Source organism: Stegostoma tigrinum, chromosome 34, assembly GCF_030684315.1.
Source record: "Stegostoma tigrinum isolate sSteTig4 chromosome 34, sSteTig4.hap1, whole genome shotgun sequence".
Taxonomy (NCBI): Eukaryota; Metazoa; Chordata; class Chondrichthyes; order Orectolobiformes; family Stegostomatidae; genus Stegostoma; species Stegostoma tigrinum.
In genome coordinates this window covers 310,224-325,866 of record NC_081387.1, presented here as the reverse complement: position 1 = coordinate 325,866, position 15,643 = coordinate 310,224, and the positions used below count along the sequence as shown (strand labels likewise).

At 46.2% G+C, this 15,643-nt stretch overlaps 1 protein-coding gene across 1 annotated transcript in view; it reads left to right on the top strand.

Annotated features, from left to right (window-relative positions):
• The first annotated feature begins 792 nt into the window (after positions 1 to 792).
• LOC132206201 (utrophin-like) overlaps positions 793 to 15,643 on the top strand; it is a 68,538-nt gene continuing 53,687 nt past the window's right edge. Inside the window, exon 1 of the mRNA XM_059639446.1 lies at positions 793 to 873. The gene's annotated coding sequence lies outside the window, so the exon portion shown is untranslated. The remainder of the gene's footprint in view (positions 874 to 15,643) is intronic.

The following is a 15,643-nucleotide window of genomic DNA, read 5'->3' as shown; positions in this document are numbered from 1 at the left end:
AGAGCCTTTTAAGAAAGCCAAGAACACTGTATGCTGTATTTAGATCTCACTCCACCTTGTCCTGCCACCTTCCTTGATCTGTGCACATATACACCAAGATTACTTGGCTCTGGTACCTTATTAGAATTGCACCCTTTATTTTTTATTGCCTTTCACTCTTCTTTGCACAAAAATGCATCATCTCACATTTCACTGCACTGAACCTCATCTGCCATTTATCCACCCACTTCAACTTGTTGATGTCCTTTTGAGTTACACGTTATCCTCCTCACAATTCTTTCGAAGTTTAGTGCCCGATCTCACAGGCTCCATCCTCCCAGCGTCACACACTGTCTGGCCTTACCGGCTCCATCCTTCCCAGATCTAGATTGACACCCGCTCCAGTAAATCTGTCCATAAACAGTTTGATAATTAACGCCGATGCCGTTTCTCACCCTCACTGCAGAATCGGGATTAAAGAAAACTCCCGGTCCACCTTCCGGGCTCTGAATGACAGACAGGCGCAGTTAATAGCACTGTACAGCCGCGCCGATCTCGCGCAGGTTCAGTTTAACTGCGACCTACGAAACTCGATGCTGCTTGAGCCTGCTGTGTTCGTCCATCTCCACAGTTTGTTACCTCGGATTCTCCAGCATCGGCAGGTCCCATTATCACCGTCAAGAGCCCGCCCCGCTTCCAGGGTGGGGCTTAGCGGCACACTCTCTACTTCGATTTGTAAGCCTGCCCGTCAATCATCCTGCCGAAGCCAATGTAATGTGCTTCTCTATTCCCGTCGCCCTCTCGATGTCTGCTGGTTTACGTCTGCGACTGCGTTCGGGTGTGAAGTCGACGTGAGTTTGAGAACGGAAAAAGATTGTTCTTTTCGTCCGTAAGGTAAATAAATAAGCGGAATCTCAAAAAAGTCACTAATCTCAGGACTATTGCCAGTGCTTGATTTAAGGGATTGAATGTGTGGTTGACGAGCTTGTGCAGCAGATTTCTGTTACGATTCCTGGCCAGGTAGGGGACCTGTGCAAGGTTACACTTTAATGGAACTGGGACAGATATCCTCGCAGTGAGATTTGCTAGTGCTGGAGGTATCTACAGGTCACTCGTGGGAGAGTAGGATATGGTACTAGTTAGGAGGTGAGAGAAAGAACAGGGTCATAGAGATCTACAACTCGGAAATAGACTCTTTAGTCCAACTCGTCCGTGCTGACCAAATAAATGTACTCCCGTATGTCCTATATCCCTCTAAACCCTCTATTCATATAGATGCCTCTTAAAAGTTGTAATTGCACCAGCCCCCACCAATCCCTGTGGTAGCTCATTCTATACACACACCACCCTCTGTGTGGAAAAAGTTTTTCCTTAAGTCTCTTTCCCTGTCACCTTAAATCTGTGATCTCTAGTTTTGGACTGCTCACCCAAGGGAAAAGACCTTGTCTATTTGCCCTATCCATGCTCCTCATGATTTTATAAACCTACACCTTAAAATGCCACTTTGCTGCTCTCCTGTGGTGAGTTCTCCCACACAGGTTTCTCCACTGTCACCTGTGTATTTTGCTGTTTATTAACTTGTCTTAGATGAACTCTGATGTCCAGAGATACTTGAAATCAACCAGCAGAGGCAGTAGCTGTGCAGATTCACAGCTAGGTCAGACAGCACTGGAGGTTTCCTTCTCGTTGAATTGCTTCCCATGTGGTCACTTCCACTGCCTTTGTCTGTCTTCCTCCTTTTTTTAAAGTGCAGTTCATAGAATTCCTACAGTGTGGAAATAGGTCGTTTGGCTCAGCAAGTCCACACTGACCCTCCCCTATAAACCAACTTAATCTGCACAGCACTGAACACTATGGGCAATTTAGCATGACCGATTCACTTAGCCTGCACATCTTTGTACTGTAGGAGGAAACCTGCGTAGACGCGGGGAGAATTGAACCCAGGTCCGTGGCGCTGCATGGCAGCACTGCTAACCATTGAGCCCCTTTGCTGTTGTTTTGATTTTTCTTTCCACAAAGTTCCAAAACAATGTAATAACTTATAAAACGGTAATTACAGCTCTTAGAGTTGGAGGAATTCAGCTCTAATACTGAAAGTATCCAAAAAATGGAGTAGCTCTGAACAGCCGTGAATTTTTCTAGTCCTCCATCACAGTTGTCATGGGAGAGTTTATCGTGTAGACTAGGTAACTAATTAAGCACTAAAGTTGTGGAGGATGAGTTTTTAAAGCCACATGTTGAGAAGCGATCTGAAGTTGGTTATTGCTGGTTCAAAAACAGAAGTTGCTGCAAAATCTCAGCAGCTCTGTCATCATCTGTTAAGAAAATGTCAGAGTTAACATTTCAGGTCCGGTGACCCTTCCTGAGAACATTATGAGGAAGGGCTACCGGACCTGAAACATTAACTCTAATTTTTTTTTTCTTCACACGTGCTGACAGACCTGCTGAACTATTCCAGCAACTTCTGTTTTTCTTCTTCATTTACAGCATCTGCAGTTCTTATTCTTTATCCAGTTATTTCAAATCTGGTATTATTTAATGATGAAGGACTAATGAAAAATCTTGCTAAAGACTCTTTAGGGATGAGTGACCACAATGTGATAGAATGAACTCCATTTAAAAATAAAATTCTGAGAAAGGGTATTCAAATTATGAAGGCATGAGATTCAAATTGGCAGAGTTGGATTGGGAAATTATGAAATTGTATATTTATTTGTAGAGAATCTTGAAAGAACAATTACATGACTGCAGTGACTGTACAGTCCTTAATGGTGCAAGAACTCAAAATAAAAGTCAGTGGCTGACCAAGTTAAGGATTGTGTAAGGTTAAAAGAAAATGCTGATGTACTTGCTTGAAATAACAATCATTTCTGAAGATTGCGAGGTTCATAAGAGTACGATAAAGGAAGACAAAGAATCTGATAAGGTAGGGACAATGGAATATGAATTGCAAAAACAAACATTGAAAATCTAGGAACTCTGCCACCCCTCCAGAATCTCATCACCTTCTGAATGAAAAGATTTTTCCTCACTTCCTGCTAAATTTCCTGCCTCTTACCTGTCCTTGGGCCATTGATTTCCCCCCCCCCCCCCATCAAGGGGAGCACTCCTTGTCCACCACATCTATGCCCTCATAATTTTATATCTCTGTCATGAACCCCTTCAGTCTCTGATCCAAAGAAAACAATGCCAATCTTTTCAATCTCCTTTTTAGATCTCTCCAACTCCCAGCAACGTTCTCTTTTACTCCTCTCCAGTGCAATCACATCTTTCCTTGTAATGTGGGTCCCAGAAATGCACACAACACTCTAACTGAATGAATTAGCTTTATTGTCACGTGCGCTGGCCTCCAGCCTGGGACTCGCCTGCCTGCGCTGGCCTCCAGTCCAGTCTGAAAAAACACTCAGGAGGAGGTGGGGGGAAGAAAAGAGAAAAAGAACGGATGGAGTAGAGGAGCTCTGGCTGGGTGTGCTACTCTGCCGTCATCTTGACTCTGGCCTAACCAACAATTGTTCCAGCATAAGCTGCCCCTCCCTTGTTAAGGGTAAATCACTGCAAGTTACCTTTACTTGTTAAGAATTCTCATGGACAATGATTTAAACTTTTATTGCATGTAGCAACAAAATTAAGACCCCTCAAGTTAGCAAATAAAGCCTTACAACTCAACTTGGCTATTCCTGATTAATGGTGGAGTTTAGCTATGATTCCAACCAAGTGTCCAGGGTTTGATTTGTTTGCAGTATTCTGTGGCGTTCTGCTGAGAGAATGTTCAGGAGTTACTTTCTATGAAGATTTTCCTTCCTTCAAATTCATATGATCTTACTGACTTTTTTTCAATTCCTTTCATCCAAAATATTGACTGTTTTGGAGACCTTGAGACTGTAGCTTCCTTCCTTGTCAGAAGTAACTTCTTTATTCCTTATTACATTTACCCTAACCTGTCTGAAGACACAGCTTTCCTTAAATTCTTCAGACCAGCGTGCTGAGATTTCCCAGCTGATTCTGTTTGTGTTTCTGATTTCCAGCAGTTCATAGTTCCTGGAAAGTGGAGTTGCAGGTAAACAAGATAGTGGAGATGGCGCTTCATATGTTTGCCTTTATTGGTCAGTGCATTGGGTATAGCAGTTGGGATGTTGTGTTTTGTATATACAGAACATTGGTTAGGACACTTTTAGAATACTGTATTTAGTTCTGGTCTCCCTGCTCTCGGAAAGACGCTGTTAAACTTGGAAGGGTTCACAGAGAATCTGCAAGGATGTTGCTGGGGTTTGAGCTATAGGAATAGGCTAGGCCTCGGAGGCTGACGGGTGACCTTCATAGAGGTTTATAAAATCATGAGGTGTGTGGATAAGCCTTTTTCCCAAGGTAGAGGAATCCAAAACTAGAGAGCATAAGTTTAAATCTTGCCTCTCTCATTAAAAGGTACCTAAAGGGAAACTTCTTCATGCAGAGGATGGTGTGTGTATGGAATAAGCTGCCAGAGGAAGTGGTGGAGGCTGGTACATTTACAAAATTTAAAAAGGCATCTGAATAGGTATATGAATAGGAAGAATTTAGAGGGATATGGGCCAAAAGCTGTCAAATGGGACTAGAATAATTTTGGTAAACAGTTGCATCGATGAGCTTGACCAAATGGTCTGTTTCTGTGCTGTAAACTCTGGGGCCACGACGGTCATTTATCCTTGTGGCTTGAGGTGTCCAATTATAAAGCAGGTGTCAAAACAGTTTTGTTCATGTAGCCTTGACTCATTGCTTTCCCAGACACGGCTAATTGCTTTCAATTCCTGTATAACAGCTTGTCGTTTTCGCCTAACAACTTATTCTAGACAGAGATAACAAGGTGTGGATCTGGATAAACACAGTAGGCAAGGCAGCATCAGAGGTGCTGGAAAGCTGATGTTTCGGGTCTGGACCCTTCAGAAATGGGGGGAGGAGAAGCGGGCTCTGAAATAAATAGAGAGGGGGGGAGGCGGTGATAGAAAGTGGATAGTGGAGTAGATAGATGGAAAGAAGACAGACCAGTTAAGGAGGCAGGGATGAAGCGAGTAAAGCTGAGTGTAGATAGGGAATTGGGATGGGGATTGCTTAGTGAGGAGGGAGGGGCAGGTAAGTGGTTGGAAGACAGACAGGTCAAGGTGGTGATTAAGCTAGTAAAGCTGAGTGTAGGTAGGAAGTTGGGGTGGGGGTCTGTTAGTGAGGTGGGAGGAGTGGGTAGGTGCAAGAGAAGACGGACAGGTCAAGGAAGTGGGGACATGGGGAGTTGGGGGCTGGTCTTGAGATGAGGTTGGGGCTGGGGAGGTTTTGAAGCTTGTAAAGTCCACATTGAGACCATTGGGTTGTAGGGTTCCAAGGCAGAATATGAGGTGCTTTCCTCCGGCTTTTGGGTGGCATTGTTGTGACACTGGAAGAGGCCCAGGATGGACATGTTGTCCAGGGAGTGGGAGGGTGTGTTGAAGTGGTTCACGAATGGGAGCTGTTGTTGTTTTCTGTGAACCGAGCATAGGTGTTCCACAAAGCGGTCTCGAACTTCTGCCTGATCTCCCCGATGTAGACGGAGCCACATCGGGAACAGTGAACACAATAGACCACGTTGGCGGATGTGCAGATGAACATCTGTTGAATGTGGAAGGTTTTCTTGGGGCCTGGGATGGAGATGAGGGGTGAGGTATAGGGGCAGGTGTAGCATCTCCTGCGGTTGCAGGGAAAGTTGGTGGGGCTAGTGGGGAGTGTGGAGCGGATGAGGGAGTCATGGAGAAACCGGTCCCTCCAGAAGGCACATAAGGGTGGGGAGGGAAATATACCCTTCACAGAAGGGTTCGGACCCTAAGGATCCAGACCTGAAACGTCAGCTTTCCTGCTCCTCTGCTGTCTGGGCTGCTGTGTTCATCCAGTTCCACACCTTGTTATCTCAGACTCCAGCATCTGCAGTTCCTACTACATTTTATTCTAGACAGAGTTGTTGCTGCTTCTTTACATGTGGAAAAGTTTTATTTTCGATCCTTTCAATCCATGAACAGATATTAAAGTGCTGAAGTTCATAATATCACAACCTAAACACTATACCTTGGCAAATAAAGATGATGTGTCACATTAACCATTTTATTCAACTTCCCTGAGAAACTTAAGGGACCAGCGTACATGCACACGAAGGTCCCGCTGATCCTTGGTACTTCCCAAGGACTGCCTGTTCATTGGGTATTCCCTTACCGTGATTGTCTGCCCACATGCATCACCTCAATCTTATCCAAATTGAATTCTATTTGACCCTGAGCAGCCCATCTGACTAGCACATCTATATTCCCCTGTAATCTAAGGCTGTCTTCCTCACTATTTGCCATCTGACCAATTTTTATATCATCCATTCGCTTACTGATGAACCCTCAATCACTCAAGCCACAACCTTTTTATGTACTGCAAAGAGCAGTAGCTCAAAACATAAGCCCACTGGTCACAGGCTTCAGTCACAAATAGCTTTTGACAATTACCCTCTGCAGGTGTAGCATCTCCTGCGGTTGCAGGGAAAGGTGCTGGGCGTGGTGGGGCTAGTGGGGAGCTAGTGGGAACTAATTCTGGGTCCACTTTGCCAAATTTACTTGGATGCCAAATACTCTTACCTTCATGATCAGTCTGTCAAACAGGATGTTATGTTAAGCTTTGCTGAAATCCAAATGAACTACATCAAAACATTGTCCTCATCTACACCTGGTCAGACACTGCCTCTCCTTAAAATAAAATGCCATCTATTCTTGGTTGGTCCCTGCTTCTCCAAGTGCAGGTTAGTTCTGTCCCTCAGAATTGCTTCTATTAGTTTCCTGACCCTGAGGTTAGACTGACCTGCCTGTAGTATCCTGGTTTATGTCCGAGGAACATGGGAACAGCATTAAAACATAGAACATAGAACAGAACAGGCCCTTCAGCCCACTATGTTGTGCCGACCATTGATCCTCATGTATGCACCCTCAAATTTCTGTGACCATATACATGTCCAGCAGTCTCTTAAATGACCCCAATCACCTTGCTTCCACAACTGCTGCTGGCAACGCATTCCATGCTCTCTCAACTCTGTGTAAAGAACCCGTCTCTGACATCCCCTCTATACTTGCCTCCAACCAGCTTAAAACTATGACCCCTCGTGTTAGCCATTTCTGCCCTGGGAAATAGTCTCTGGCTATCAACTCTATCTATGCCTCTCATTATCTTGTATACCTCAATTAGGTCCCCTCTCCTCCTCCTTTTCTCCAATGAAAAGTGTCCGAGCTCAGTCAACCTCTCTTCATAAGATAAGCCCTCCAGTCCAGGCAGCATCCTGGTAAACCTCGTCTGAACCTTCTCCAAAGCATCCACATCTTTCCTATAATAGGGTGACCAGAACTGGACGCAGTATTCCAAGTGCGGTCTAACCAAAGTTTTATAGAGCTGCAACAAGATCTCACGACTCTTAAACTCAATCCCCCTGTTAATGAAAGCCAAAACACCATATGCTTTCTTAACAACCCTGTCCACTTGGGTGGCCATTTTAAGGGATCTATGAAAATATGTGGTATCATCTGTCAGAGTGAGATTTGAAGCCAAGTCCCAAGTACATTAGCTTGTGTGTCTGGATTAATAGTCCGATGATATCACTACTCCACCCACACCTGTAGAATTTTGTGTCTTGTTTGTCCATGATAGTTGTCCACCAGTTACCCTTAAAAATAAAATAATTTGACAACTTGAACAGAAAATTGTCTTTGCAGTATTGTATTCTCAGCTGACTCCTTTGAAAGATTCTTTCAGATGAGTTTTGACAGCAATTCTAATAACAAACGGTATTGCAGTTAATAAAACTACCAAGGAATGAATGGGTCTTTATGCTGTATTTATGGTCGAGCGGTCAAGCCACTATCAACCTGCTAGAATTTCAATCTGTGCCGGCCTAGAGCAGCTAATCGTTTTTGATGAAAATTACACACATAACCCCTGTAGGACAGAAGCAAAACAAACATAAGGCCTAAAGTCAATCTTTATAATGTTCCCTTCAGGGCTATTAAAACTATTGCACTTATAATGAGGAAAAATAATTTTTAAAATTAATTTATTTTAATACAAGTCATTCTGTATCCTCAGCACATAATGAGCTTGGCTTATGACAGTCAGCCAACCAACCGCCAACTTAGAGGCTCTTAATCATCATTGTGGCCCCCTTTTTGAACTTGACCAGTGACACACAATGAAGATTAACAGCATGTACCTCTGCATCCTTTGCTTTGATTAGGAATGACATTGAGCTTACCAGCTTGGAGATTCTGAGTCTCTGCTCATTATCAGGGAGCTTAGTTAGGTGCCACTGAGTCAATTTTTGCATCACTATTTATGTTATTTCAGCTTCTTGATGGTGTGGACATCAGAAACTCTTGGAAGCCAATGTTATCAGTACTTTTTCTAAATGGGCCTTGTGTTGCTGGCTAGGTGACTGTTTGTTTATTGCTCATGCCAAATTGCTTAGAAGGCAGTTAAGCGTAAACTATGATGCCTGGCCTAGACTGAAGGGTTTGTTCTGTACCATATGATTCTGTGATTTTATGAATGTGAAGACTGGAATCACATGTATCCTAGGCCAGGTTTCCTTCTGTATAGGGCATTAGTGAACCAAATGGCAATTGAGAATGGTTTAATGGACACGTTCTGGCTAACTTTTTTATTGCAGACTTCCATTGAATTCAGGCTTCAGAAAGAATGCCAAGAGTAGGTACATCAGCATTGCAGCATTCCCTCAACATTGCCATCATTTTCTGCTCAAGTCCTGGTTTGGAGCTTCAACCTAAAATTTCTAACTGGGTAGAGGGTGGAAAGAAGAGGATGACTGCGTCAGTGGAACAAAAATGACAGACACGTTGGAGTTTTTTTTTCCCTTAAATCATTCATGGAGTGTGTCCATTGTCCATTTCTAATTGCCTTTGAGAAGGTGAGAGTAAGTCACTGCAGTCCATGTGATGTGGGTATATCCCAATATGAATAGAACGTAGAACATAGAACAGTACAGCACAGAACAGGCCCTTCAGCCCACAATGTTGTGCCGACCATTGATCCTCATGTATGCACCCTCAAATTTCTGTGACCATATACATGTCCAGCAGTCTCTTAAATGACCTCAATGACCTTGCTTCCACAACTGCTGCTGGCAACGCATTCCATGCTCTCACAACTCTCTGCGTAAAGAACCTGCCTCTGACATCCCCTCTATACTTTCCACCAACCAGCTTAAAACTATGACCCCTCGTGCTAGCCATTTCTGCCCTGGGAAATAGTCTCTGGCTATCAACTCTATCTATGCCTCTCATTATCTTGTATACCTCAATTAGGTCCCCTCTCCTCCTCCTTTTCTCCAATGAAAAGAGACCGAGCTCAGTCAACCTCTCTTCATAAGATAAGCCCTCCAGTCCAGGCAGCATCCTGGCAAACCTCCTCTGAACCCTCTCCAAAGCATCCACATCTTTCCTATAATAGGGCGACCAGAACTGGACGCAGTATTCCAAGTGCGGTCTAACCAAAGTTTTATAGAGCTGCAACAAGATCTCACGACTCTTAAACTCAATCCCCCTGTTAATGAAAGCCAAAACACCATATGCTTTCTTAACAACCCTGTCCACTTGGGTGGCCATTTTAAGGGATCTATGTATCTGCACACCAAGATCCCTCTGTTCCTCCACGCTGCCAAGAATCCTATCCTTAATCCTGTACTCAGCTTTCAAATTCGACCTTCCAAAATGCATCACCTCGCATTTATCCAGGTTGAACTCCATCTGCCACCTCTCAGCCCATCTCTGCATCCTGTCAATGTCCCGCTGCAGCCTACAACAGCCCTCTACACTGTCAACGACACCTCCGACCTTTGTGTCGTCTGCAAACTTGCTGACCCATCCTTCAATTCCCTCGTCCAAGTCATTAATAAAAATTACAAACAGTAGAGGCCCAAGGACAGAGCCCTGTGGAACCCCACTCACCACTGACTTCCAGGCAGAATATTTTCCTTCTACTACCACTCGCTGTCTTCTGTTGGCCAGCCAATTCTGTATCCAAGCAGCTAAGTTCCCCTGTATCCCATTCCTCCTGACCTTCTGAATGAGCCTTCCATGGGGAACCTTATCAAATGCCTTACTGAAGTCCATATACACCACATCCACAGCTTGACCCTCATCAACCTTACTAGTCACATCCTCAAAAAACTCGATAAGGTTTGTAAGGCATGACCTACCCCTCACAAAGCCGTGTTGACTGTATTTGATCAAGCCATGCTCTTCCAGATGGTCATAAATCTTATCCCTCAGAATCCTTTCTAACACCTTGCAGACGACAGACGTGAGACTTACCGGTCTATAATTGCCGGGGATTTCCCTATTTCCTTTCTTGAAGAGAGGAATTACATTTGCCTCTCTCCAGTCCTCAGGTACGACTCCAGTGGAGAGCGAGGATGCAAAGATCTTCGCAAGTGGCGAAGCAATTGCATTTCTCGCTTCCCAAAGCAGCCGAGGACAAATCTGATCCGGGCCTGGCGACTTGTCAATCTTAATGTTTGACAAAATTTTCAGTACATCAGCTTCCTCTATCTCTATCCATTCCAGCATGCACACCTGCTCTTCAAAGGTTTCATTCACTACACAGGTCGTTTCTTTCGTAAAGACAGAAGCAAAAAACTCATTTAGGGCTTCCCCTACCTCCTCAGGCTCCACACACAAGTTCCCTATGCTATCCCTGATCGGCCCTACTCTTTCTTTGACCATTCTCTTATTCCTCACGTAAGTGTAAAATGCCTTTGTGTTTTCCCGGATTCCTTCTGCCAAGCCTTTCTCGTGCCCCCTCCTGGCTCTCCTCAGACCATTTTTGAGCTCCTTCCTTGCCTGCATGTAATCCTCTCTAGCTGAACTTGACCCTAGCTTCCTCCACCTTATGTAAGCTACCTTCTTCCTTTTCACTAGAAGCTCCACCGCTCTCGTCATCCAAGGTTCCTTTATCTTACCCCGTCTTGCCTGTCTCAGAGGGACATATTTACTCATCACTCCCAACAACTGTTCCTTAAACCATCTCCACATGTCTATAGTTCCCTTACCATGGAACAACTGCTCCCAGTCCATGCTTCCTAACTCGTGTCTAATCGCAACATAGTTTCCTCTTCCCCAATTAAATATCCTCCCATTCTGCCTAATCCTCTCCTTCTCCATAGCTATGTAGAATGAGAGAGTGTTATGGTCACTATCACCAAAATGCTCTCCCACCACAAGATCTGATACCTGCCCCGGCTCGTTTCCGAGCACCAAGTCTAGAATGGCCTCTCCCCTCGTCGGCCTGTCAACGTACTGCGTTAGGAAACCCTCCTGAACACACCTTACAAAAACAGCTCCATTCAAATCTTCTGCTCGAAGGAGGTTCCAATCAATATTAGGAAAGTTAAAGTCACCCATTACAACAACCCTACTGCGTCCACACTTTTCCAAAATCTGTCGACCTATGCTTTCTACAATCTCCCTGCTGCTATTGGGGGGCCTGTAGTAAACCCCTAACGAGGTGACTACTCCCTTGCTGTTCCTAATTTCCACCCATACTGACAATACTAAAGCAAACACACTTTAACCGATCCCTTGGTTCCTTCCCAGGAAAATCCTTCCCACTAGCTGGTCTACCTCTTGCTACTGCCTCACCTGCATCAACGCTCACCTCTGGTATACAGCTCAGGTTCCCACCCCCCTGCCATACTAGTTTAAACCCTCTCGAACTACTCGAGCAAACCTTCCACCCAGGACATTGGTCCCCTTCCAGTTCAGATGCAACCCGTCCTTCTTGTACAGGTCCCACCTTCCCCAGAAGGCATCCCAATTATCAACATATCTGAAACCCTCCCTCCTACACCAGCTGCGTAGCCACGTGTTCAGCTGCGCCCGCTCCCTGTTCCTCACCTCGCTATCTCGTGGCACCGGTAGTAAACCAGAGAACACTACTCTGTTCGTCCTGCTCTGCAGCTTCCATCCTAACTCCCTGAAATCACTTTTTATATCCTCAAACCTATTTCTGGCTATATCATTTGTGCCAATATGTAACACGATTTCTGGCTGTTCACCCTCCCCTTTCAGAACTTTATACACCCGATCGGAGACGTCCCGGACCCTGGCACCAGGGAGGCAACATACCTTCCGGGAATCCCGATCTTGCCCACAAAATCTCCTGTCGATTCCCCTAACTATCGAGTCCCCTACCACGAGTACTTTTCTATTCTGCCCCCTTCCCTTCTTTGCCACAGTGTCAGGCTCAGTGCCAGAGAACTGACTACTATGGCTTTCCTCTGGTAGGTCAACCCCCCCAGCAGTATCCAAAACGGTATACTTATTGCTGAGGGGAATGCCCACAGGGGATCTCTGCACTGTCTGTCTGTCCCCTTTCCTCCCCCTAACTGTAACCCATCTATCCTCGTCCTGAGCCTTAGGAGTGACCAACTCCCGATAACTCCTCTCAATTACCCCCTCTGCCTCCCGAATGATCCGTAGTTCATCCAGCTCCATTTCCCTAACACGGTTTTCAAGGAGCTGTAGCTGGGTGCACTTCCCGCAGATGTAGCCAGCGGAGACGTGTGCCACATCTCCCAACTGCCACATTTTGCAGGAGGAGCAAGCAACTGCCCTAGCATCCATACCCCACTTATCTGAACACCCACTCAATACTAAAGCAGAAAGCTCACTTCAAGTAATAATAACAAATTAATAACAAACTTATGTTCAATAGAGAAAGTTTAGAATGAACCTTACCTTATTAACTAGGTTAGAGGAGGAGGGCGGGTGGGAGACACTACAGTTGTAGAGTCTCGGGTTAAGCCGCCTTGCTGATATATATGGTCACTGCTTTCCTTCCCGGCTGCCCCTCTGGTCCTCGTCACTTCCTCTGATGCTCCCGCTCCTTCTCTGAAAGAGGAAAAAAAAACACCGCTGCCCGCTACCGGTAAGTAATTTTAAAAATAAACTGCTTTACCTTAGCTGCAGTCTTCCGGGTCCGTCTTGCCTCCGCTGCTGCTCGCACTCAAAAAGGCCGTTGGCGTCGAAGGGTGAGTATTTATACTCACTGCTTTCCTTCCCGGCTGCCCCTCTGGTCCTCGTCACTTCCTCTGATGCTCCCGCTCCTTCTCTGAAAGAGGAAAAAAAAACACCGCTGCCCGCTACCGGTAAGTAATTTTAAAAATAAACTGCTTTACCTTAGCTGCAGTCTTCCGGGTCCGTCTTGCCTCCGCTGCTGCTCGCACTCAAAAAGGCCGTTGGCGTCGAAGGGTGAGTATTTATACTCACTGCTTTCCTTCCCGGCTGCCCCTCTGGTCCTCGTCACTTCCTCTGATGCTCCCGCTCCTTCTCTGAAAGAGGAAAAAAAAACACCGCTGCCCGCTACCGGTAAGTAATTTTAAAAATAAACTGCTTTACCTTAGCTGCAGTCTTCCGGGTCCGTCTTGCCTCCGCTGCTGCTCGCACTCAAAAAGGCCGTTGGCGTCGAAGGGTGAGTATTTATACTCACTGCTTTCCTTCCCGGCTGCCCCTCTGGTCCTCGTCACTTCCTCTGATGCTCCCGCTCCTTCTCTGAAAGAGGAAAAAAAAACACCGCTGCCCGCTACCGGTAAGTAATTTTAAAAATAAACTGCTTTACCTTAGCTGCAGTCTTCCGGGTCCGTCTTGCCTCCGCTGCTGCTCGCACTCAAAAAGGCCGTTGGCGTCGAAGGGTGAGTATTTATACTCACTGCTTTCCTTCCCGGCTGCCCCTCTGGTCCTCGTCACTTCCTCTGATGCTCCCGCTCCTTCTCTGAAAGAGGAAAAAAAACACCGCTGCCCGCTACCGGTAAGTAATTTTAAAAATAAACTGCTTTACCTTAGCTGCAGTCTTCCGGGTCCGTCTTGCCTCCGCTGCTGCTCGCACTCAAAAAGGCCGTTGGCGTCGAAGGGTGAGTATTTATACTCACTGCTTTCCTTCCCGGCTGCCCCTCTGGTCCTCGTCACTTCCTCTGATGCTCCCGCTCCTTCTCTGAAAGAGGAAAAAAAAACACCGCTGCCCGCTACCGGTAAGTAATTTTAAAAATAAACTGCTTTACCTTAGCTGCAGTCTTCCGGGTCCGTCTTGCCTCCGCTGCTGCTCGCACTCAAAAAGGCCGTTGGCGTCGAAGGGTGAGTATTTATACTCACTGCTTTCCTTCCCGGCTGCCCCTCTGGTCCTCGTCACTTCCTCTGATGCTCCCGCTCCTTCTCTGAAAGAGGAAAAAAAAACACCGCTGCCCGCTACCGGTAAGTAATTTTAAAAATAAACTGCTTTACCTTAGCTGCAGTCTTCCGGGTCCGTCTTGCCTCCGCTGCTGCTCGCACTCAAAAAGGCCGTTGGCGTCGAAGGGTGAGTATTTATACTCACTGCTTTCCTTCCCGGCTGCCCCTCTGGTCCTCGTCACTTCCTCTGATGCTCCCGCTCCTTCTCTGAAAGAGGAAAAAAAAACACCGCTGCCCGCTACCGGTAAGTAATTTTAAAAATAAACTGCTTTACCTTAGCTGCAGTCTTCCGGGTCCGTCTTGCCTCCGCTGCTGCTCGCACTCAAAAAGGCCGTTGGCGTCGAAGGGTGAGTATTTATACTCACTGCTTTCCTTCCCGGCTGCCCCTCTGGTCCTCGTCACTTCCTCTGATGCTCCCGCTCCTTCTCTGAAAGAGGAAAAAAAAACACCGCTGCCCGCTACCGGTAAGTAATTTTAAAAATAAACTGCTTTACCTTAGCTGCAGTCTTCCGGGTCCGTCTTGCCTCCGCTGCTGCTCGCACTCAAAAAGGCCGTTGGCGTCGAAGGGTGAGTATTTATACTCACTGCTTTCCTTCCCGGCTGCCCCTCTGGTCCTCGTCACTTCCTCTGATGCTCCCGCTCCTTCTCTGAAAGAGGAAAAAAAAACACCGCTGCCCGCTACCGGTAAGTAATTTTAAAAATAAACTGCTTTACCTTAGCTGCAGTCTTCCGGGTCCGTCTTGCCTCCGCTGCTGCTCGCACTCAAAAAGGCCGTTGGCGTCGAAGGGTGAGTATTTATACTCACTGCTTTCCTTCCCGGCTGCCCCTCTGGTCCTCGTCACTTCCTCTGATGCTCCCGCTCCTTCTCTGAAAGAGGAAAAAAAAACACCGCTGCCCGCTACCGGTAAGTAATTTTAAAAATAAACTGCTTTACCTTAGCTGCAGTCTTCCGGGTCCGTCTTGCCTCCGCTGCTGCTCGCACTCAAAAAGGCCGTTGGCGTCGAAGGGTGAGTATTTATACTCACTGCTTTCCTTCCCGGCTGCCCCTCTGGTCCTCGTCACTTCCTCTGATGCTCCCGCTCCTTCTCTGAAAGAGGAAAAAAAAACACCGCTGCCCGCTACCGGTAAGTAATTTTAAAAATAAACTGCTTTACCTTAGCTGCAGTCTTCCGGGTCCGTCTTGCCTCCGCTGCTGCTCGCACTCAAAAAATTTGATCAGCTTCAACATGGTACGCTCATTCAGAAAGTAAGGAGGCATGAGATTCAGGGAAATTTGCCTGTCTGGATACATAGCTGGCTGCCCAATAGAAGACAGAGTTTGGGAGGAGATGGAAAGTATTCAACTTGGAGCTCGGTGACTTGTGGTGTTCCGCAGGGATCTGTTCTGGGACGCCTGCTGATTGTGA